Source organism: Musa acuminata, chromosome BXJ3-9 (genome assembly GCF_036884655.1).
Source record: "Musa acuminata AAA Group cultivar baxijiao chromosome BXJ3-9, Cavendish_Baxijiao_AAA, whole genome shotgun sequence".
NCBI classification, from domain to species: Eukaryota; Viridiplantae; Streptophyta; class Magnoliopsida; order Zingiberales; family Musaceae; genus Musa; species Musa acuminata.
This window is the reverse complement of record NC_088357.1, coordinates 20,480,402-20,507,118: the sequence shown is the minus strand read 5'-3', so window position 1 is coordinate 20,507,118 and position 26,717 is coordinate 20,480,402.

Below are 26,717 nucleotides of genomic sequence, written 5' to 3'. Positions count from 1 at the left end.
AAGAAACGCTGTAGAAATCAGTTGAGAAATCCCTCCTCTAGCTTAAGTGTTAAGATTCTATTTTAAAGAGGAGAGTGAGTGCTTGTAAGGGTTGTCTCTTAAACCCGGTAAAAGGAGAATAAGGGTGTAAGAAGGAGGTTGATCTTTGCCTAGTAAAGGAAGATCGTTAGTGGATGCCGGTGGCCTTGACGGAAGAGGAATCAGAGGAGTGGATGTAGGTCACGATTGACCGAACCACTATAAACTCTCGTCTTCTCTGGTTTGCATTTTGTTTTGCTGTTATTACCTTACTGCAAACCCCTTCAATAGCTTACTACCTTCAATACATTTACATATGCTTTCAAGCTAAGTTTCCGAAATCGATTTTACGTCGGAAACGATTTTTATCGTACGAGAGATTTAATGAAGTTGACGTTTTTATCCGCTGCACTAGTTCACCCCCCCCCCCTCTTAGTGCTAAGTTTTGTGTCATTTTTATGGAGGAACTTGTTTTGAGAATTTTCTGGTTTGATATCTCTTATATGTCATATGATGATTTTTTATTTTGAAAGCTATATCCTAATTGGACTGCTTTTACAAAAATCTACACATTATTTTCTACTCCCTAACTAACTTATGTAGCTTGGTTGGCATGGGGGAGCGGTGGCACTGCTTATGAAAGCTTATCCTTATTACCTCATATAAAGGTATTCTATTGGAAGCTTTTACACCACCACCTCCTCCTTGCTGATATACTTGCCAAGATAGGGTTTGGAGAGTCATATGTCTTATTTGTGCTGCTGTCACTGAATCTCTTCAATGTTATTTTCTTTTATGCCAATTCTCTAATTCTTTTTCAGCATCTATTGAATTGAAATCTTAATCTTAATCTTTTTTATCCTTCTTTGTGGTGTACTGAGTACTGGATTGTTCAGGGGCCTCAGTTGGGGGGAGAAATGGGCTCACTAGTTGTCACTCTTATTGCTACAGGTTTATAGTAGATATGGAGGGCACATAATGAGGCTCTTTAAAATCATTATAACCTATATATTTCTAACATTTTTCATTTAGCTATGGGTTCAGTCTTGGCTTATGATAAGGCCAAAGTTTTTGATAACATTAGGTAGGCGAGAAATCCCCGACAGATTCGATGGGGTCAAATTGGTTTTGGGGGAGGGGTCTTTGTTTTACATAAGGGGGATGCTAATTTGATTGTTGCTAGTCGTAGATTCCTAGAGAAGTGGGGGGGGGCACGTGTTATACTATGATGCTATGGTAGTATTATTGGTGGGGCTTCAAGCCGGTAAGACCGCAGGAGTTCAATGAGTACGTGTGGAAACTGACTCATTGAATCTTATTCATATTTTGAAGCATAACTATTTTGTTCCATGGTGCATTAGAAATATTGTTTTGCATATTTGAAATTTATTGGACTTGATGGATGTATATAATTTTTTTCATGTGCATAGGGAGAGAAATGATGTGGCGAACTAGTTAGTTATACTAGGGAGGGAGTCCAGGAGAATAGTCCTTTCGATTGAGTGTTTTGTTTGTTATAACCAGTTAGTATATACTAGGAAGGCTGCATGTGTTACTTGAACTGATGTTAGGGGTTTCTTTCGTAATGCTTTGGTGTACCTAATTTAATCGGCTGGTATTGAAAAATAATAATAATAAGAGTGAGGTTCAGATACCTATATAATTAATCAGTTCTATGGTTAGTTTAATTGTAATTGGTCTTTTATAGAAGAAGACCAGTTTAACAATACGCGGGACTCTACCAGGTTCTCAGGCCTCTGTCTCACATACAACAAATATTAGGAAAACCCTTCTTAGTTCTGAAAATTTGGAATGGTGTGGAAAGATTTGTTTCCCAGCTTCAAGTGCTTCCATATTTGGCTTATCAATCTGGTCAACTAACACATGCAACCTTCTAAGATTTTTAGGTCAGGATCCATCAGAATCTTTTAGGCTTAATCCACTACTACTATAGCATTTATAAGCTTCTCCTTTTACCTATTGTGTTCCTTAATTAAGGAAAGGTCTCTTGTGCAGCTTTTCTTACTTATCACTCGTTCCCTTCCATCTTACTCTTTTCTCCCCGCCTTCCAAAAATGCTGCTTCCTTCAGCTACCTACGATACCAAGCATTCATGCTATCCAAAAAATTATCCATGTTCTATTTATTGAATCAATATATAATTCTGATTTTATTAAAGAATTATTTTGACAAAGAAGGTCTTAAATGCCTTACGGCTTTATAAGTAGCGTAGTTTATAAATATTTACCCCAAGAGTCATCTCTACATCGTACAACCAGAAGAACTAATCGGTGGGATAATTTCGAATTGGCTTAAATATTTTGTAAGCTTCAGGCTTCTCAAATTTTCTTTTGTTCATGAAAGCATGTAGATAGTAAGATTTGTTCCTTTTTTATGCTTTTATATCAAACAATCTTATACAAATAATCATACAAGTTGATAGATTGATTTTTTTCAACAGTCTATGGCTTGATAAATATTTTGGATCTAAGTATATTCATAAATCATAAGGACTTTGATTATTTATCATTTGTCATTTGTTAAAGAAAAGGGATGATTATGTTGCGGCAAGCATTCAGCTTACCACTTCAGTGTATGATTTGCAAAATATTGTTATCTAAAATATTTTATTATTGAAAAGTATTTATTTATTTTTTATTTATAAATATTACTTTTAAAATATTATATAATTTTTCCTAAATTTGAAATGATTTATAAGGAAATATTTAAAATTTTAGTTTCCAATATATGCTAAATAATTATGTCCTATAATATTTTAGTTGTTTCTTTAGTATCATTATGATTTAGACCTTACAAATGAAGGTTAAGCATTAATAATTTTTTTCAGAAATTAGTTTCTTTTAGGTCGAGGATAAAAATATGTTGCTAACATTATAGCGGATTAAATATGATTTTGCGTCTTGTCATGGTGACATAGCATAACCATATCCGTCGCAATGATCTGATTTGTATTCTTAGATACGTGTACATTATTTTTGGGAAAAAAAAACATTCAAGTATGTGTTACTTTGAAAAATTATTTAATGTCTTGTAAGATATAAGTAACTAAGTTATGATTTGCAAGATATATGAAATTTATGTTATGATTTTGTATAAAAAATTCTATTCATATGTATTTGAAAGTAACTAATTCAAATTTACCTTAGTTTTAGTAAAATATTTACTGTATATATATTTATTTTGTTGATATGTGAGTCTTTATTCTTATAATTTGTTCATACCTTGAATTTACGATTTTTGGGATGTCGAGGAGGAGTAGCTCATTCTTTGAGTTGTTATAAGAATAATTTTGTGTTAAGCAATTTTCTTGAGCTAGGATCTGACTTTAATAATATTACCATTTGGATTTAGATACTTCGAAACTTTAAGGATGTAAGAAGGGTAATAGATCGAATATATTATGAAATTTTGATTTATTTAATTATGATCCCAAGCTTGTAAGTTATTTACGTAAGTTCAAACGTGAGGATAACTTACGGGGATTGCAGTATTTTACCACTCCCTGTTTTGCGTTGGGCGGTACAATCTCACCATCTCTTTCGTTACTCGTAGATCGATGTTATCCAAACACCTCGATTACCTGCATCTCGACGAGAGCCTGGAGCCTGACAAGGACGACCCAGCAGACGAACCCCTGGCTGTTCCCAACGACACGATGGAGGAGTTGGGGTGGTTCGTCAGCCCTTTCGACGACCAGTGCATAGCTAAACTGACCTTCGCTCCCAGAAGCAGTAGCAGTGAACCCAACACTGTTGGGGTACTTAGATGGAAAGGGGCAAACCTGAGAAATCAACGACGACTGAAGCTTACCAGGAGGTGGCGAATATCGTCTCTTGAGCCTTCGAAGCTCGAGGTCGCCGAAGGCTCGAGGAATGTCCGCGGGGATAGGTTTTGCCATGACTGCAACACAAGGAGGACGCCGCTGTGGAGAGCCGGTCCATCCGGGCCTAACACTCTATGCAACGCTTGTGGCATAAGGCGAAGAAAATTAAGGAGACAAAATGAAGGGCCTTCAGCTACGTGAGCTGCATACTTAGGCCTTGTCTTGAATACATTTACTTGAACGATGATTAAACTACGAGGTCAAATTCACTTGGATCCAAAATTCTCATGGTTAAATCTATCATGCTTAGGCCTTGCTATCCAACATATGATTGAACGATGATGCACAGGCACAAAATGGTTGGATCTGTGAAGTTCTTCCTTTGTGAAATCAGTCATCCATATCATGCTTACTATGCCTATTAGCATATGTGATATTCTTGATAAAAACTAGTAGCAGGATTTGATTGAAGTCATTTAGATATATGTTAGACGTCAGTGATACAAATTCTAGTTTAGGGAGCAGAGTTAAATTGATTCTAAAGTCCAAGGAGCATTCAAGCAAGTTGCCCAAATGGCCTCGTTGGAATTTTGTGGCGAGAAACTAATTTTTAATAATAATTTTATAATGAACTTGCTAGTTACTACTATTTTTGGTTTTTACTCGATTATTCATCAGTTACTACCATTTTCTCTATCACCATTATTTCATACCAGTTCACATCGTTGGTTTTGTTCGTGAGTGATGCATCCCTCGAGATTACAATGTAAAGCATCTTTTTGAATGTGAAAGATATCAAAACATTCAGAACGCTTAATGTATATCAAAGTATCCCTTTTACTTTGCTTGATGTAATTGACCAGATCTAAAACATTTCTTTTACGTTTAATGTATCCATCCGAGATAAAAATAATAATTAAAGTATTATTTCATCATATTTTTGATAGAAGATCGTGATACAGACAAACATAGAATAACATTCATGTTTTCTTATATCTTCAATCTATGATTTGATAATCAATCATAGATTTGAGTAGCTAGTGTGATTGTGTGATTTGAGTGATTAACGGAAATCTCTACCTTAAAACCTATATAAATACTCATCACCTCAATGAATAAAACTTATCTCTTTCATAGCATATTCCTTAATTCTACATGGAATTAGAGCTCCTATTAGCTTGAGCAAGATTTCTCCTTCCTCACCATCGAATGATAGTAATCCGTTGATCTATCGTTGTTGGCTTCCTTTAGCATTTAAGGGAAATCTCTTTCTTTAATACATGTATAAGTACTCATCACCTCAATTAATAAAACTTATCTTTTTCATGACATATTCCTTAATTCTACATAGTATCATAGCTCCTCTTACCTTAAGCAAGATTTTTCCTTCCTCACCATCTAACGATAGCAATCCCTCATCTTTTTTGATCTATCGTTGTCGGTTTCCTTTGAGCATTTTCTTCTATTCGATGACAACCTTTGCTCTGCTAATTTGATCGACAGAGTTCAAGCCATTACGATCACCCATCATAGACTTCCCCTATTTCCTTGTTAGTTGTCGCCTTCAATATGGACTAAGACATTAGCGATCTATTGTCGTCGCTACAACAACAACAGTGTCCTCATTGGCGAAGCACCCTCTACCGATCCACCATCAACAAAGGAGCTCTTTTCTTTCTCATCTTACCAGTCTTGGGGACTGACCTTGTTCGGTCGGTTCTAACTATTCTTTGGGCTTTCGAATCGAGGAGGACGGAGGCATTTTCGCAGTGGATCTGATCTCGACTATTCTTTAGACTCTCTCTCTTCTTCCTCCTTGTATGTCCCGAGCATTATCGCCAAGGAGCTCACCTCCACCACCATCCCCGTGTTTTCTTTCTCTGTAAGTCCTACAATGAACAATGCAATAGAGAGGGGAGAGGAGACGTGAGTTATAGTAAGGCAATAGCGAATAACACAATGTCTTCCTCTAGAGTGCTGGTGATACCATTGCCCTACTTGTTGAATCTCATATTTTGATGATAAAATTAATTGATGATTTTACGATCTAATCTATGTTTTGAGTGTCACAAGACTAGTTTTGATCAAGGAGAGGCAAATTGATTAAAGTAGGAAGAATTGTATGTTAGGTCGGAGTGAAACATATCAAGAAATTGGATGTCGAGCCAAAGGATCGGTCGACATATAGGTAGAAGGACTTCGTGCCATGAGTTCAAGCATCAAGCCGAAGGATTGAACATTGTGATCGAATATTGTGGAGGTCAACATGTCGATCAGGTAATATGCCAAAGGAGAGGACAATTGCGTTGAAGGGTTGGATGAAGCGCCGAATGAACCAATAATACGCCGGACAATAAAGGATTCAAGCTTTGTAATAATTTATCTAGATCAAAGTAGTTTAGAGGGCTAATTGAGTTAGTTTCGGATGTATCAGTGCTAACTCAATTAGGGGCCTATTGGGCCTAAGATGAGGTTGTTTTATGCCAAGAGAAAGACCCATTCAGTGGCCCAAAGATTGGGTCAAGCGGTGGCACCGTCGGTCCAAGCGGTGGAACCACCAGTCCAAGCAGTGGAACTGCTAGTAGCTTAGTCTCCAAGATATAGTCTTTTAGATTATGTCAAGAGGTGGTACCATTAGACTAGGTGGTGGTACCACCCAGTGTCAGATAGTAATGGTGATGGTATCGCTCAACATAGGCGGTAGTACCGCTAGTACCCCAAAATCTCGGGGATTTGAATTTTGGTTCTAATTTTTGAAGTCATTTGGGGTATATAAATACCCCAATCTTTCTTGCTTAAGGTAACAAGAAAGTAGAATAAACCTTTGTGATTCTAAAGTTGTAAACTCTTGTAAAGTGTAGAGTCTCTCCTCCTAAAGTTTAAAGACTATTCTAAGGTAGAGTGTGAGAGAAACTTTGTAAATAGAGGGTGTAAAGGTTCTCTTCTGAACTTGTGAAAAGGAGAAAAGAGTTGTAAGAGGGTAGTTGGTCTTCGCCTATTGAAGGAAGATCGATAGTGGATGTTGGTGGCCTCAATGGAGGAGGAATCGGGAGTGGACGTAGGTCACGATAATCGAACCACTATAAAATTGGTGTGCACTTTCTTATTGCTCTTCTACTGTTGTTTTCTACCTTAATTGCTTATCACTCTTATTTTAAGTCAAGCACACTTTCAATATCTTTTGCGATATGTTTTTTATCAAGTCGAAAATTTTGAATCGACTTAATTTTTATGATAGCACTAATTCACCCCCTCTCTTAGTGTCATTCACGATCCTAACACTACTATACTGTTAGGATCGGAGCGGCACTAAGAGGGGGGGGTGAATTAGTGCAATGGATTAAAATGTTGGTTTCGACAAATCTTTCATACGATAAGAAAGGAACTTGAAAAGCTTAACTTGAAAGCGTATTCTTAAAGTTGCGCAGCAAAGGTAATAAGGAACTAAAGCATGTAAGAAGGTTTGCAGTAATGTAAATAGCAATAATGAAATGCAAACCAGATATCACATCGATTTTAGAGTGGTTCGGTCAAATGACCTACATCAACTTGCGAGGCCCCTCTTCGATGAGGCTCCCACCTTCCACTAGCAAATCTCTTGAAATAGAAGGGCAAATACCCCTCTTACGACCTTTTACAAGCAGTTCAACCTCTTACAAAATTTCAGCAAGAAAGAATGAGGAGAACTCTCTAGCAAATTGAAAACAAGACTTGCTAAGACTTTCTAAGACTTTTCTCTCAATCAAATGCTTCTTAAAAGTTGTAATCTCAGCTGAGATTTGAGGGGTATTTATAGGCCTCAAGATGATTCAAATTTGGGCTCCAAATTTGAATTCTCTTTGGGTTCCCGATGCTGGCGGTGCCACCGCCTGTCAGTTTCTGACGTTGACAGTGCTGGGCGGTGCCACCGCCTACAGTGTTTTCAGCCCACTAGTTGGGCTTCAATCTTGGCCCAAACTAGTCCGAACTCGGGCCCAATTGGCCCCTACTTGGGTTATAGGATTAATACCTAATCCTAACCCTAATTAACATGCTAACTACGAATTTAAAGACATTTTATAAGCTATTACAAAGTCCAAAAGGCAAGACTTCTTCCGGCAAGCTTCCGGCGAACTTTCGGCGGTCTTCCGATAAACTCTCGGAAACCATTCTGCGGACTCCCGGCAAGCTCTTAAACTTCACGATTTGATCTTGGTGAGTTCCAACGAGCTTCTTCGGCAAGCTCCAATCTCTCTCGGCGAGCTTCGCGAACTTCCCACAAACCTTTCGGTGAGCTTCCAAAAAACCCTTCGGCAAGCTCCCTACTCATTCTCGGCTAGTTCCGGCAGCATTCCCGACGAACCTTCGGACTTCCGTCGAACTCTCGAACTCCCAATGAATCCTTCGCGCTTGACTCCGCACTTTGTTTTGCTTTATGTCTTTCTCATTATCATAGTTATTCCTGCACACACAAACTAAAACTCTACTCAAATCTAGACAATTATTACAACGCGAATCGACGTGTCGTTGCCCGGCACGTCATTGGTTGGCGCTTCGTCTGATTCTTCAGCGCATCGTCCTCTCTTGCGGCTTGTTGCCCAATTGGCGGTTGACCTCCGCAACCCTGATATCTTTAGCGCAATTCCGCTCTCCTTGGCCCGATGCCCGACGTCCGAAGCCTTCTGCCGTCCAATATCCTAACGTGATATCCTCCGACGCAACGTCAATTCCTCCTGCGTTAACCGTCTAATCCTGATCGAGTAGACCTGCATCACTCAAAATGCAGTTTAATTATAAACACATATCAAGTGGTTTCATCATCAAAATATGAGATTCAACAATCTCCCCCTTTTTGATGATGACAACCACTTGATGATGAAGTTAACCTTAACTCCCGGAGTTTAAACAAACTCCCCCTATCAATATGCCATATTGATAGAACCTTGAATTCAAGTCATTGCAATATTCATCATGAATACTTGCAACACATCATCATGAACATATGCATAAAACTTATGCATCACATGTTATGTCATCAACATACTTCTCCCCCTTTATCATCAACAAAAAGGAGAAGTACCACAATCAAGTATTTGTTATATGGGTTCAACTCATTGCATGAAAAACATAATATCAAGTTTTTTCATCATGCAATCTAATGATTAAAGATGTGTAAGTTTAGCATGTTTGGTCTTCTTGAGATAGCTATTGATTGCTTCTCTTTAGACTATAAGCTAGCAATTTTTACGATATGCAAGTTTTACTACATACAAGCTAGCAAAAAAATTATAAAAGCAAATACAAGATAGCTTTCTTGTGTAAGCTCACGATTCTTGCTTCCTATTGCAATGTGCAAGTTGCAAGTTTTGCTTCTTTTGCAATGTGCAAGTTTTCAAATTTTACATCTTCAGCGAGCAATATATCTCCCCCTTTGTCATTGTCAAAAAGAAGGAAAGACCTTTTACATCAATTATGACAAAGGTGAGTATCAATCTCATTTGTGCATCATTATATTTTCAAATTGAAACATGCACTATTTCAAAAACCTTATATTTCATTCATGCACGATATTGAATAAATCAATCAACATTATGAGCATATCATACATGATACATCATTTTGGTAATAAATCATAGCATTTATCAATATATTGATTATGATACCAAGAATTCATTATTTAGAGAATTTATGATGCACATTATATGCATATATCATCACAATAAAAAGTAATTGCGTACATAATTTCAAATCATAAATGTTTCAAATCATGATGGTATTAACTTGTCAAATTTCATCCGACCATTCATAATCATAACTTTTCATTTGTATGTATCAAAATAATATCAAGAGTATTTCATGCATAATTTTATATCACCACATAAGGAATATCAAGAAGAAAGTAGTTGGGTGATGCGATAAACATTTCATGAATACAAGGAATATAAAAATCATATCATGAAATATTATAATATGTGAATACCAAAATGTATAATTTCTTTCTGAAAAACCTACTCATAAATAATCAAAAGAAAATCTTGGGAGATTGATAAATGAAAAAAAAATCTTGATTCATAATAAATCTTAATTTATAAATATCACGGAATCAAGATCACGATTTTGGATAAAACTCATTCAAATTCAAATCGTCCAAATCATCAAAATCTTAATATTACTTTCAAGAGATTCAAAATGATATACATAGATTTATCATAAAGTAAATTAATTTTCAATCATCACATAAGTCATTTAAAGAATTTTTGAAACATAGGAGAATGATTAATTTAAGCATGCAATGTTTCAATCAAATTCAAGTCATGAATAATAATACTTTCATATTGTGAGTATTAATTCATGAATACTAAAAGACATTATTTGGGATTCCAATTTTGCAAGATCAAGATTATGATTTAGATAAAACTCATTTAAATCAAATCGTTAATTTGAAATTCATAATCAAGTCATCAAAATCAATTTCGAGATTCACAAAATTAGTAAAATAAATTCATTAATTTCAATAGGATAGAAAATTTATTTCCATTTCATACAATTAATTTCATGTGAGTGTATTCAAGTCTTTTGTGAAAACATGTATCATCATCGAAACATAAGTTTCGTCATGAAGCCGTTAAGACCAAACACATCATGATATGACATCTATCATCAAAAGACTATCAAGAAATTCATACATAGATGTACATGCACTATGTCATTTTAATATGTCATAAAAAATGATTTGTCTAAAAACATGTTAATCTAAAATGAGAGTTTCAAATCAACATTTACATAAAAAAAAACTCATGTATGTCATAAAATCATTAAGATACACATGTATGGATTAATCCTAGGCATTATCACATATCATATAATTATCATCCCTAATGTTGCATATATCATTCAACATTTCAAAACATAACATACAAGAACCTTAGCAATATACTTTTCATTTTTAATTTTTTAATTTTTCAAAGATGCTTAAAATAGAAACATGATATAATTTTTGAAAAATAATTTTTTATTTTCTATTCCTACTATCTAAATTAAGCACTCATGAAAAACTTCATGTAACTTCAAAGTAATTCAAGAGAGTTGAGTTACTTACCTTGTAGTCGAAGCCCGTCAAAGCCCAATTCGCCGTTTCACCTTTGGAAGTTCTTGATTCATCCTTGGGTGCCTTCCTTTTCTTTGGCCTCTTCCTCCGTTCAAGTTCATTGTTCATTTTAGATTTTTGTTTAATGAACTTATTAAGAGTTAGTGTTCGAAGTTCAAGTTCATCATTGTCCTCATCACTTGAGTCATCGCTCAAGTGATATTCATTTGTCCGGAGTTCCAAATCCTTCCTATTCTTTGGAAGGTGGTTCAAGTGTTCATTATGTTCATCATGTGCATTATGCACCATTTCATATATCATCAATGAGCCGATAAGTTCTTCAAGTGGAAAAATATTTAAATATTTTATTTCTTGTATTGCCGTAACTTTTGATTCCCAAACTTTAGAAAGTGATTGTAAAACTTTACTAACAAGTTCAAAATTTAAGAAACATTTGCCAAGAGTTTGTAAACCATTGACGACATCCGTAAAACGGGTGTACATGTCAACAATGGTTTCGTTCGGCTTCATTTGAAAAAGCTCGAAATCATGCATTAAAATGTTAACTTTCGAGTCTTTGACTCTATTAGTTCCCTCGTGTGTGATTTCAAGTGTTCGCCAAATATCAAAAACCGTTTCGCACGTAGAAATCCGATTGAACTCATTTTTGTCTAAAACGCAAAATAAGGCATTCATAGCCTTTGCGTTTAAAGAAAAATACTTCTTCTCCAAATCCGACCATTTGTTCATCGGTTTAGAGGGAAGTTGAAAACCGTTTTCAACAATATTCCATAAATCCAAATTCATAGAAATCAAGAAAACTCTCATTCGAGTTTTCCAATAAGTGTAATCCAATCTGTTAAACAACGGTAGACGAAAAACCGATAAGCCCTCTTGAAAGCCATGAAGAGCCATTTCTCTCGGGTGTAAATCCGAAATGAGAAATACCGTGCTCTAATACCAATTGTTAGGATCGGAGCGGCACTAAGAGGGGGGGGTGAATTAGTGCAGCGGATTAAAATGTTGGTTTCGACAAATCTTTCATATGATAAGAACGGAACTTGAAAAGCTTAACTTGAAAGCGTATTCTTAAAGTTGCGCAGCAAAGGTAATAAGGAACTAAAGCATGTAAGAAGGTTTGCAATAATGTAAATAGCAATAATGAAATGCAAACCAGAGATCACGCCGATTTTAGAGTGGTTCGGTCAAATGACCTACATCCACTTGCGAGGCCCCTCTTCGATGAGGCTCCCACCTTCCACTAGCAAATCTCTTGAAATGGAAGGGCAAATACCTCTCTTACAACCTTTTACAAGCAGTTCAACCTCTTACAAAATTTCAACAAGAAAGAATGAGGAGAACTCTCTAGCAAATTGAAAACAAGACTTGCTAAGACTTTCTAAGACTTTTCTCTCAATCAATTGCTTCTTAAAAGTTGTAATCTCAGTTGAGATTTGAGGGGTATTTATAGGCCTCAAGAGGATTCAAATTTGGGCTCCAAATTTGAATTCTCGTTGGGTTCCCGATGCTGGCAGTGCCACCACCTATCAGTTTCTGACGATGATAGTGCTGGGCGGTGCCACCGCCTACAGTGTTTTCAGCCCACTAGTTGGGCTTCAATCTTGGCCCAAACTAGTTCGAACTCGGGCCCAATTGGCCCCTACTTGGGTTATAGGATTAATACCTAATACTAACCCTAATTAACATGCTAACTATGAATTTAAAGACATTTTATAAGCTATTACAAAGTCCATAAGGCAAGACTTCTTCCGGCGAGCTTCTGGCGAACTTTCAGCGGTCTTCCGATAAACTCTCGGAAACCATTCTACGGACTCCCGGCAAGCTCTTAAACTTCATGATTTGATCTTGGTGAGTTCCAACGAGCTTCTTCGGCAAGCTCCAATCTCTCTCGGCGAGCTCCGTGAAGAACTTCCCACAAACCTTTCGGTGAGCTTCCAAAAAACCCTTCGGCAAGCTCCCTACTCATTCTCGGCTAGTTCCGGCAGCATTCCCGACGAACCTTCGGACTTCCGTCAAACTCTCGAACTCCCAATGAATCCTTTGCGCTTGACTCCGCACTTTGTTTTGTTTTATGTCTTTCTCATTATCATAGTTATTCTTGCACACACAAACTAAAACTCTACTCCGATCTAGACAATTATTACAACGCGAATCGACATTCCGTTGCCCGGCACGTCATTGGTTGGCGCTTCGTCTGATTCTTCAGCGCATCGTCCTCTCTTGCGGCTTGTTGCCCAATCGGCAGTTGACCTCTGCAACCCCGATATCCTTGGTGCAATTCCGCTCTCCTTGGCCCGATGCCCGACGTCCGAAGCCTTCTGCCGTCCAATATCCTGACGTGATCTCCTCCGGTGCAACGTCAATTCCTCCTGCGTTAACTGTCTAATCCTGATCGAGTAGACCTGCATCACTCAAAATGTAGTTTAAATTATAAACACATATCAAGTGGTTTCATCATCAAAATACGAGATTCAACATATACTTCGACAAGACCAATTATGCATTCTCCTCCTCCTTCGATGACATTCCCTACCCCTAGATCTCATGAAACTCCAATGAAGCACTCTCTCTTCTTCCTCACCGACCTTCGCACCTTGCCAATCACTACTCCAAGTGCTCTCTGCCTCGATTTACTCATTCTTCTTCGGTGATAAATATCACATCAAAATAATATAGATCAAGATAAGTGGCACATCTAGTGACTAAAGAGTTTCACCAATGATCAAGTGTTGACTTAATAGAAACATTCAGTCTAGTTGTGTTAAACTAACAACAATCCAATTTATCTTGAGTTTAGTTGTCACTCAAGGCTAGCACATGTTAGTCATAGGTGCCCTACAAGCCAAATTACGTGAGTGATAAAATATGTGACATGACACACACTCTTTTTATTTATTATATTATTTGATATTTTATCATTTTATATTGCTTATTACATGAATATATATTGTGATGTCCATTGATCTATGAAATGAGAATCGGATTATGATGAGATCACGATAATGAGACAGATTCACCTTTAAACACACTCTAAATAATTCTGGTCATAAGTTACTCGAGAGGGACATCGAGATAATCAGACAAACTAGTATACTATATATCTATCCATATGATTGAGGCAGTTGGTCTCATGGCTTCTCGTGTGGGGACACTAGGTATACAGTGCAAGTGCTCATTGGAGAATGAGTGCACTAATTAATCTGCTCACGGAATGCTGGATGGTTGATGATACCTTATTATCAAACATCAATTTCGTAATCCCAATGGTGTTTCTGGTCCTTAGACTTGAGACACCAAGGATATCTTATATGAGTACTCCATTCTTTGATATCGAACTTATAGGTTTAGATGTTCCAGATCTAGTATAGTCAATCATCGAGAGTGGCAGCCAATCTTATGATGGCTATTAAGTATCGATAGAGGATCATCTACTATCAGTATTATGAGAGAAATATTCCATGTGTTCTTACTTAGACAAATCCTTGGCTAAGGTCATTCGGATTGAGAGAGAAAGAGTTCTCCAGAAGAATTCGACTAGAGTAGGACTCAAGAAGAAACCATATGAGACTAACAACACCATGCCCAGTATACGATATATAGGATATTAGATGGATAAGGGATTCTAGGTACATGGTAACTAAGGATAGATAGGTCCAAAGGATTGGATTCCCTTATATCATCTAGGGACTACAACGTAGTGGCCTGGTACGTCCACAGTCAATAAGTTGAGTGAATTATTATGGAGATAATAATTCACTGAGCTAGAAGGAGTTCTAATAGATATAACTCACGGCCAGCTCGATATTGGGCCTAGAGGGTCACACACATATTATCAGTGTTGTGACGAGTAGAGATTCAGATATGATATATCCGTCGGACCCCTTTCTTATTGGATATCCAATAAGCTCCTAAATTATTGGATCTTATGGATGAGATCCAATAAGAGCCAATGAGATATTATTAGATAGAGATCCACTAGTCTAAGTAGATTGGGTATTTGGATGGAGATCTAGTACCCAATAGGGTAGGATCCATTAGGGTTAAATTGATAGGGGATCTCTATAAATATAAGGGAACCAAAGGCTCATAGGCTAAAGGCTTCTTGGTTGCCACCTCCTATTATCCTCCTTAGATAGTAGGTGTGAAGATTTAGGTGATGATTTAAGGAGTGTTATCATAGCTCTGCTATATAGATCACCACTAGAGAGGGGGGCACTTGAACTCCTTCATCTAATCCTATAGATCTGTAGGAATTCAAGGATATATGATCTCCCTAAGTAAAAATACTATCTCACATGTGAATTTAAGTTTTACAAATTTTTGTGCACCAATCTTCGCATGACAATGAATATATTTTGAAAATTTTGGGATTTCATTTTATGTTCTTCCACTATAAATGTGATGTCGCCCCTAGATTTTCCTACAGTGGTGTCAGAGCTATGTTGTTTGTGCTAAAGATTAGTTTTGAACTATGTGTGTTGTATTTTAGAAAGCCTTTTGACATTAAAATCGTTTACGCAAAAGCAAGAAAGGGTAACAACTATTATTGTCCCTACTACCCCTGGAAAGCCTTTGGTGTATGGCTACCATCTACGAGTAGGGAAGACACCAGCAGTAGTGGTTGCAAGGCTAGTCGCCTACAGTCAGAGCCACCTACGCATAGGAGCAGCACCTACAGCGCAAGCGGCGACACCTGCGGGCGCTACCAGCGGGCACAATGCCCGTAGGGGTGGTGCCACCTGTAGTGGTGCTCGCAAGGGAGTGTAGTGACCACAAAGGGGGCGTCGGCTCGCTGCGGGCACTACCCCCGTAGGGGCGATGCTCGCCTGTGGGTAAAGGGAGCCCTGCTACGGGCATTGTCCCAGTAGGGGTAGCATTCACGGGCAAATGGGGTACCCGCCCATACCCATACCGCCCATGGGCAGGGGTGGTGCCCCAACCCCTCGGTAGTGGCCGTCGCTGGTGGGGTGGTGGCAACCATAGCGCAGCAAAGGCAGGGGAAGGAATTAGGTTTTTTGGCAAAAGAAAATTTTGCCCCTCTAAATTTTAAAATTTTCATGGTTTATCATTTCTATCCAAATTATCAAAATACACCTCATAATTCAAAAAAAAATTTGCATGCCCCTAAATTTTAAAAAATATTATTTAATTAAAAATTTTAATTAATTATTATTATCATTATTATCTAGTAGTCCTATATGATAATGATTTGTACATGTGATTTATGATATAGGCGGATGATCATGGACCGTGTGATATGTGTGTATATGTGATATGATTATTATTATTATTGGGCTTGCGAGCCTCCAATTTATTTCTCATTTATTGTCAGGGTTATATGCATATGATTAAGTTATAATTACACGAGGAGATACGGCGGGAGCGTGGAGGTGATAGCAGGACTCACGAGGTCGTGACAAATGATCGTGACACATGGAGATGCATTGTGATGTCGACGGAATCGATGAGGATGACATGGATTATCATAGGGCATGAAGATACACTACTACACATATAGATCTTGATGTGAGTAATTGGACTCATTGGCTCGGGCCTGATCACATTAGAATGTGGTCCATGATCATCTGGTGTGATTGCTCATGTGATGTATGATTAATTATACACTTACTAGATATATGTATATATATTTGCATATGATATAAATATATTAAATATGTATATGTGTGACATATCATATTAGGAGACTAAATCAAAAATCTCCTCTCTCGATAATATTAAGTCGGTAAACGTGAGGCAATTAACCCACGTGACCTTCCATCGTTATAGGTAGGAATCGATTCCTGGTGTAGGTTGAGTTGGTCGGGTCCCTCGAGGCTCAACTATATTGTGATTCGCTATCTTGCCTACGACATAGAGTTGTCACTTATGACCTAAGGACATGGTATGCTTGGTCGAGTCTCTCGAGAGTATATCATCAAATCAGACTCATCTTGTAATGATGGTGATGACTTAATTGAATACGATAGTTAGTCGAGTCACTCAAGGTCATGGTGGTTCAGAGGCCGAACAAGATGGGAATCATACGAAGTTGTGATTGGTAAAAATTTCTACCTTTTGGACTTAGTATGATTGGTGGAGTCCCTCGAGGTTACACTAAGACACTGATTGGATCTCGATCTCCACTAGAAGTCTATTAGAGACTTCCGTTTCATGTGCTGAGGGTGTTTGTGACTCGCTAGGAAAATAGTGAAAGCATGTCAAGATAGAAGTTCTCATCTTAATTGTTTATTTTTGTAAAATCTGCATATTATTTATTTTTGCCATATCTTTATTTTTAGAATTATGTTGCTTTTGAATCCCTAATGTAGCATACTTAATATCAATCACCTCACTGGTCCAAATTATATGGATTGGCTTCGTAACCTAAGAATCATTCTCACGGTAGAGAAAATCACATACGTCCTTGATATAGTGATACCTATGCCCGATGAAGGGGCAAACGAGGATGAAATCGCTCGCTACGTGAAGTACATAGATAATTCCACTCTTGCTCAGTGTTACATGTTGGGCTCCATGACTCCTAAGTTATAAAGACAACATGAAAACATACATGCCATATCCATTCTCTTGCATCTCTGCAAATTGTTTGAGGAGTAGGAAGAATTCAGTGATATAAGATATCGAAGAGACTCTTCCGCATTAGGATGACTAAGGGGACACCAGTTAAGAACCATGTCCTTAAGATGATTGAGTGGATAGAGAAACTTATAGGTCTAGGAATGAACTTAGAAGATAACCTATGTGTAGATCTTGTGCTTTAGTCCCTACCAGATTCTTTTACTTAATTCATAATGAATTTGAATATAAATAAGCTTGAGGTGACCCTCCCAGAGCTCCTTAATATATTGAGAGAGGTAGAGAGCACTATTAAGAAAGAGAAGCTAGTTCTCTATGATGGTGAGATCAGAAAGAAAAAGAAAGGCAGAAAAGTCCCTTAAGAAGGGCAAGAGTAAGGATAGATTAGGTGAAGTAAAGGTTGCTAAGAAAGACCCGACAAAGGATAAATTTCAATGCTTCCACTACGACAAAGATGAGCATTAGAAGAGGAACTGCAAGGAGTACATTCATGATCAGTCTCCAGTTGTCAGATTTTTATGATAGTGCATGAGTATTGGATACTAATAGTGCTTATCATATCTGTAGTTTATTGAAGATTCTAGCAAAGCCTAGGAGATTGGCGAGAGGAACACTACGTAATGGTTTGTTTATGCTAGACACTGCTCTATATATCTTGAATTTAAGTGAGTCTAAGAGAAAACGAGATAAGGTGAACAATGCATATTTGTGGTATTATAGGCTAGGTCACATCTATAAAGGAATGATTCAAAAGTTGCTAAAGGATGGATACTTAGATTCATTCATCTATGAGTCATATGCGACTTGCAAACCTTACCTTTGTGAAAAGATGACCAACTCTCCATTTAGTGACACTAGAGAGAGAGCCATTGAGTTGTTGGAACTCATACATAGTGATGTATGTGGTCCCATATCAACTCAACCATAGGTGATTACTCCTACTTCATCACTTTTATTGATGATTTCTCAAGGTATGAATATGTGCACTTGATGAATTATAAGTCCGAGGCCTTCGAAAAATTCAAAGAGTATAAGAATGAAGTAGAGAATCAAACTGGAAAGAGTATCAAAACTCTTCGATCAGATCAAGGAGGTGAGTATTTGAGTACAGAGTTCATGTAGTTCCTCAAGGACCATGAGATTCTATCATAATGGACACGTCCTTATACTCCTCAACTCAATGGTGTATTTGAAAGGAGGAATCATATATTGTTAGATATGGTGCGGTCTATAATGAGTTTTGTCGACCTGCCTATCTCATTTTAGGGATATGCCATAAAGACTGTAACTTACCTTCTGAATAGAATTCCAACTAAGTTAGTAGTGTCTACTCTATATGAGATATGAAAATGAAAGAAGTCCGATCTTAAGGTTGTTAAGATTTGGAGCTGTCTTGCCCATGATAAGAGACACAAGATAAGAGACACAACCTTAACAAGTTAGAATTCAAGATGGAGTGGTGCAAGTTTGTGAGATATCCAAAATATACTTATGAGTATTATTTCTATCATCCCGAGGACCAAAAGGTCTTTATAGCTAAGGGAGCAGTGTTCCTTAAGATGGAACACATTCTTGGTGGAGATAGTAGGAGTATGATAGAGTTGAGCGAGGTTGGAGAACCAACTGTTGGGAAATCTGGGGTGACATCACATGCGCAGGGGAAGAATAGAAAAAAAAAAAACTAAAATTCTCGTAGAAAAGACGGTTTCATCATCATGCAAAAGTTGATACGCAAAAACCATAAAACAAAAAAAAAAACTGCATGTAGGAGAATTACTTAGGGAGATCGTATATCCTTGAAAACCTACAGATCTGTGAGAGGATGAAGGAGGTCAACTTTCCTCTTCTCTAGTAGTGATCCACATGGCAGGGGATGTGAAGATGTTCCTCAAATCACTGCCTAAAACTCTTCCTCATACGCATCACACATTCAAGAAGAGGGTGCCCCTTCATGCTATCCACATGCCCCAAATAGGGACTGCAGTATGAGGAGGAGAGGGAGAGAGGAGAATAGGAGAAGGCAACTAAAAAGAACCTCTAGCCTATGGGTCCTTGGTGTTGAATCTCGGATTTTGATGATTAAACCAATTGATAATGTTATGATCTAATCTACGTTTTGAGTGATGCAGGACTAGCTTTGATCAAGAGAGGCAAATTGATTAAAGTAGGAAGAATAAGAAGTTCAATCGAAATTGAACATGTCAGAAGATTAGATGTTAGACCGGAGTAATGGTCTGTTGAATCTCAGATTTTGATGATGAAACAAATTTATTGATCTTCCTCATACGCATGGCAGGGGATGTGAAGATGTTCCTCAAATCACTGCCTAAAACTCTTCCTCATACGCATCACACATTCAAGAAGGGGGTGCCCCTTTATGCTATCCACATGCCCCAAATAGGGACTGCAGTATGAGGAGGAGAGGGAGAGAGGAGAATAGGAGAAGGCAACTAAAAAGAACCTCTAGCCTATGGGTCCTTGGTGTTGAATCTCGGATTTTGATGATTAAACCAATTGATAATGTTATGATCTAATCTACGTTTTGAGTGATGCAGGACTAGCTTTGATCAAGAGAGGCAAATTGATTAAAGTAGGAAGAATAAGAAGTTCAATCGGAATTGAACATGTCAGAAGATTAGATGTTAGACCGGAGTAATGGTCTGTTAAATCTCAGATTTTGATGTTGAAACAAATTTATTGTATTTAGATGATTAACTACATTTTGAGTGATGCAGGTATACTCGATCAGAATTAGACAGTTGACACAGGAGGAATTGACGTTGCGCTAGAGGAGATCACGTCAGGAAATTGGACGGCAGAAGCTTCAGACGTTGGGCATCGGGCCAAGGAGAGCGGAATTGCGCCAAGGATATCAGGGTTGTGGAGGTTAACCACCGATTGGGCAACAAGCTGCAAGAGAGGATGATGCGCTGAAGAATCGGACGAAGCGCCAACCAATGACGTGTCGGGCAAAAGAATGTCATTTCGCATTGTAATAATTGTCTATATCAGAGTAGAGATTTAGTTTGTGGGTGCAGGAATAACTACGATAATGACAAAGATATAAAGCGAAACAAAGTATCAGAGTCAAGAGTGAAGGATTCGTTGGGAGTTCGAGAGTTCGACGGAAGTCTGAAGGTTCGTCGGGAATGCTGCCGGAACTAGCCGAGAATGAGTAGGGAGCTTGCCGAAGGGTTTTTCGGAAGCTCACTGGAAGGTTCGTGGGAAGTTCGCGGAGCTCGCCGAGAAAGATCGGAGCTTACCGAAGAAGTTTGTTGGAACTCACCAAGATCAAATCGTGAAGTCTAGGAGCTTTCCGGGAGTCCGCAGAATGGTTTCCGAGTGTTTATCGGAAGATCGCCGGAAGTTCGCCGGAATCTCGCCGGAAGAAGTCTTAAATTACGGACTTTGTAATAGCTTAGGAAATGTCTTTAAATTTATAGTTAGCATATTAATTAGGGTTAGGAATAGGTGTTAATCCTATAACCCAAGTAGGGGCCAATTGGGCCCGAGTTCGGATTGGTTTGGGCCAAGTATGGAGCCCCACCAGTGAGCTGAAATAGTATAGGCGGTGGCACCGCCTAGAACCCGAGAAGTTAGCGGTGGCACCGCTGGACTGAGCGGTGGCACCGCCCAGCACCCGAGAGATCCGGTGGTGGCACCGCCAGCCTCGGAAACCCAAGAGAATTCAAATTTTGGAGCCCAAATTTGAATTCTCTTGGGGCCTATAAATACCCCTCAATTCTCAATAGAGAATTCACCTTTTGGAAAGCAATAGTTTGAGATAAGAGCCTTAGAAAAGTCTTAGCAAGTCTTGTTTTTCAAATTGCTCTAATGTTCACCTCCTCCTATCTTATTGAAAAGAATTGTGAGAGTGTGAACCACTTGTAAAGGTTATAAGAGGGTTATTAGTCCGTCCCCTATAAAAATATTTGCTAGTGGAAGTTGGGAGCCTCTTCGAAGAAGGCTTCACAAGTGGATGTAGGCAATTTTGACAGAACAACTTTAAAACTACTGTGTTATCTAGTTTGCATCTTACTCTTGCCATTTACATACTGCAAACTTCTTTACTTAGTCACTACGCTTCCATACGCTTCTAAGTTATTAAGCTTCCAAAATCAGTTTTCATCGATATTGTTTTTTATCATACGAAAGATTTTTCCAAAATCGAAGTTTTAATCTGCTGCACTAATTCACCCCCCCCCCTCTTAGTGCCGCTTCGATCCTAACAATTAGTATCAGAGCCCGGTATTTCTCATTTTGGATTTATACCCAAGAGAAATGGCTCTTCATGGCTTTCAAGAGGGCTTTTCGATTGTTCGTCCACAGTTGTTTAACAGATTGGACTATATTTATTGGAAAACTCGAATAAGAGTTTTCTTAATTTCTATGAATTTGGATTTATGGAATATTGTTGAAAACAGTTTTCAACTTTCCACTAAACCGATGAACGAATGGTTGGATTTGGAGAAGAAGTATTTTTCTTTAAACGCAAAGGCTATGAATGCCTTATTTTGTGCTTTGAACAAAAATGAGTTCAATCGGATTTCTATGTGTGAAACGGCTTTTGATATTTGGCGAACACTTGAAATCACACATGAGGGAACTAGTAGAGTCAAAGACTCAAAAGTTAACATTTTATTGCATGATTTTGAGCTTTTTCGAATGCAACCAAGCGAGACTATAGGCGACATGTACACCCGTTTAACGGATGTCATCAATAATCTAAGAGTTCTTGGTAAATCTTTTTCGAATTTTGATCTCGTAAGCAAGATCTTAAGATCCTTTCCAAAAAGGTGGGATCCTAAAATAACTGCAATACAAGAAACAAAAGATTTAAATATTTTTTCATTTTAAGAACTAATTGGTTCATTGATGACATATGAAATGGTGCACAATACACATGTTGAACAAAATCACCTTCCAAAGAACAGGAAGGATTTGGAACTCCGGACAAATGAATACAACTTGAGTGATGACTCAAGTGATGAGGACAATAATGAACTTGAACTTCTAACACTAAATCTTAATAAGTTTATTAAACAAAAATCTAAAATAAACAATGAACTTGAATGGAGGAAGAGGCCAAAGAAGAGGAAGGCAACCAAGGATGAATAAAAAACTTCCAAAGGTGAAACGACGAATTGGGCTTTGACGAGCTTCGACTACAAGGTAAGTAACTCAACTCTCTTGAATTATTTTGAAATTACATAATACTTTTCATGAGTTATTTTTAATTTAGTTTAGGATTAATTTTCTTAAAAATTACATGAAAATAAAACAAATAGAAATCATGTTTATAATTTTAGTAATTTTGAAAATAATTATGAAAATTGTATATTTATGAAAAAAAAAATGATTTTGATTAAAAATGCCTTATGAAATATGATATCATGCCCAATAAATTTATTTTTTGAGGCTATGCATGATGATGATGAGTTTTGGGTAATTTATAGTTTATTGATTATTGATGATTTCCATAATGATATTTTACGTTTTATGGATTATCGATTTATACCATGATGAAAGTTGCTTTCGAAAATAATGCATGACTTTTGTATGCAAACTAAGCATGGAAAGATAGATTCACCTAAAAAGAAAAATGTATGAATACAATAAATAACAAATGATTTTGGTTGAAAATACTTTAACCCAATGAAACCATCATTGACGAATATGCTTTATGTTTAATAGTTTCTTTGGCTTATATGCTCAATCATGATAAATATTTTGAAAATAAATGAAATCATGTTTGATTTTAAGTAATGCAAAATAATGATGCTTAATGATGCATTTTTTGATTTGACATAAAAGTCGCTTTAAAAAATGATGTATGTTTTGAATTGACATAAATGAAATAGGCATGCTTATAGGAAATAGTGAAGTGTTATGCTTGACAATTGTATACTTAATGATGTATAAAATTGTAATGAAAATATTAATATTTTAATACTATGATTTGAAGATTTTATGCATGACATTGTAAAGTTATATATAATGATGCATAATGATGAAATTGTGTAATAAAAATATTAAACATTTTGAAACTATGTTTTAGTGTCATGCATATTGATCATGCTTAATAAATTTTAAATTATGCATGATGAATCTTACGATTTATAGATTATTGATTTTTACCATAATAAAAGTAGCTTATTGATCTTTGTTATAATAAATCTTACTCTTTTGGTTTTAAACATGATACATGTTTTTATTTGGCATAAATGAAACAAAATCATATGTTTTGAAACAATCGAAAAGAGGAAAACATTCTTGAAAATTATTTTGCTAAATCTTATTGATTTTGATGAATCCATTTGTATCATCTTTGTGAATCTCTTGGATTTTGATAATGATTTTGATGATTTAAATTTGAATAAATTTTTATCGAAATCACGATTTTGATCTCTTAAAATTTATAACATGAAATCCTTTATGAATCAAGATTGTTTTCTATTTAAAATGAGATTTGTTGAAATGTTTCATAGTCTTTTAGTATTCATGATCTTGATAATTATGTTTTGAAACTTTATGTAAATCAAGAATGTTCATCATGATTCTCTCTTTGAATATTTAAATAGGAGAATTTTCTAGATGAATCATGATTTTGATGATTGCATATTTGATGTGCATGAATTGAGATCTTGCTCTCCTACTATTCTTTTTGCTATTCACCAAAAGGAAGACTAATTCTAATAAATCATGATATGCTATATGAATTTTATTGTATTCATGAAGTAATCTCTCATGACTAATTTTTATTTATATTCTTTCATGTGATGATATGAATGTATGAAACACTTATGATATGATTTTTTATATAATTCCATGTATTCGGGAAATATTTATCTCATCACCCAATTAATTCCTCTTGATACTCTTAATGTGATGAAGTGAAATTATGCATGAAATACAAATGGGGAGAAGTTTTGATCATGCATGGTAGGATATAATTTGACAAATTGATACCATCATGATATGAAACATTTATGATTTGCAATGATGTATGCAATACTTGTGCCTTCTAATTATGATATGATGTATTACATATGATGTAAATCATGATTTAAAATACTATGAGTTGTTGCTAAATTGATATATTATAAATATTGATTTAATGTTTTATTTCATGAATACTCTAAATGATGAATGTTTGGTATCATAATCAAAATGTTGACAAATAGTTAAAAATTTTAGTATCATGTATGATATCCTCATAATGTTGATTGATTTATTCAATATCGTGCATGATTGAATATAAGGTTTTTGAAAATGTGCATATTCTAATTTGAAAATATGATGATGCACAAATAAGATTGATACTTACTTTTGTCATAATTGATGTAAGCTAGCTTGCACAAGTCAAGAAGATGCAAAAACTTGATTGCTAGCTTGCCTATCTTAAGTAGCAAAGATTGCTAACTTGCTTATTTCAAGAAGCAAAAGTTGTTTTCTTGAACATCACTATCTTGCCTATCTCATGAAGCAAGACTTGCAACCTGCACATTACAATAGGAAGCAAGAATCGACAGCTTACACACTTCAACAAGAAAGCTATCATGTATTTGCTTTCAAAATTTTTTCTAGCTTGTATGTTGCAAAACTTGCTCACTTTTTCAAACATTTTGTTAGCTTGCACTTTGTAAAGGAAGCGAAAATAGCACTTCTTAAAAGAGAAGAAAGAACTTACTATCTTGAACATCACAAAAATTTGCTACCTTGCATGATGTAAAATTTGCTAAGATCACTATCTCAAAAGTGTTGCTATTTCAAAAAAAGCAAATGTGCTATCTTGCCTATCTCAAAATACAAAACATGCTAACTTGTTACGGAAGCAAAATTGCCAACTCAAACATTGCAAAGGAAGCAAAAATTTGCTAGTTTGCAACTTGAATATCATGAAAATTGCTAGCTTGTAGTCTAAAGAGAAGCAATTAGTTGTTATCTCAAGAAAAGCAAACATGCTAAACTTACACATCTTTTATTGCTAGATTGCATGATGATAAAATTTGATACTATGTTTTTCATGCAATGTATGAAACTTTTTATCTCTAAACACATAAGAGTTGGAACTTCTTTTTGTTGATGACAAAGGGGGAGAAGTATTATGACATGACATGTTATGCATAAGTTTATGATGACATGTTGTTTGGATTTTTGAATCCAAGAGTTTCTATCAATACGACATATTGATAGGGGGAGTTTGGTTAAACTCCGGGGAGTTAAGGTTAACTCCGTTAGTCATCAATTAGTTGTCATAAAAAAAAAGGGAGAGATTATTGAATCTCAAATTTTGATGATGAAACTAATTGATTGTGTTTAGATGTTTAACTACATTTTGAGTGATACAGGTCTACTTGATCAGAATTAGACAGTTGACACAAGAGGAATTGACGTTGCGCCGGAGGAGATCACGTCAGGATATTGGACGGCAGAAGGCTTCGGACGTCGGGCATTGGGCCAAGGAGAGCGGAATTGCGCCAAGGATATCAAGGTTGCGGAGGTCAACCGCCGATTGGGCAACAAGCCACAAGAGAGGATGATGCGCTGAAGAATCGGACGAAGCACCAACCAATGATGTGTCGGGCAACAGAATGTCATTTCTCGTTGTAATAATTGTCTAGATCAGAGTAGGGTTTTAGTTTGTTTGTGTAGGAATAACTATGATAATGTCAAAGACATAAAGCAAAACAAAGTGTCGGAGTTAAGCGCGAAGGATTCGTTGGGATTTCGAGAGTTCGACGGAAGTCCGAAGGTTCATCGGGAATGCTACCGGAACTAGCTGAGAATGAGTAGGGAGCTTGCCGAAGGGTTTTTCGGAAGCTCACCAGAAGGTTCGTGGGAAGTTCATGAAGCTCACGGAGAAAGATCGGAGCTTGCCGAAGAAGCTTGTTGGAACTCACCAAGATCAAATCATGAAGTCTAAGTGCTTGCCGAGAGTTCGCAGAATGGTTTCCGAGAGTTTATCGGAAGACCGCCGGAAGTTCGCCGGAAGCTCGCCGGAAGAAGTCTTGACTTACGAACTTTGTAATAGGTTAGGAAATGTCTTTAAATTCGTAGTTAGCATGTTAATTAGGGTTAGGATTAGGTGTTAATCTTATAACCCAAGTAGGGGCCAATTGGGCCCGAGTTCGGACTGGTTTGGGCCAAGTTTGGAGCCCAACCAATGAG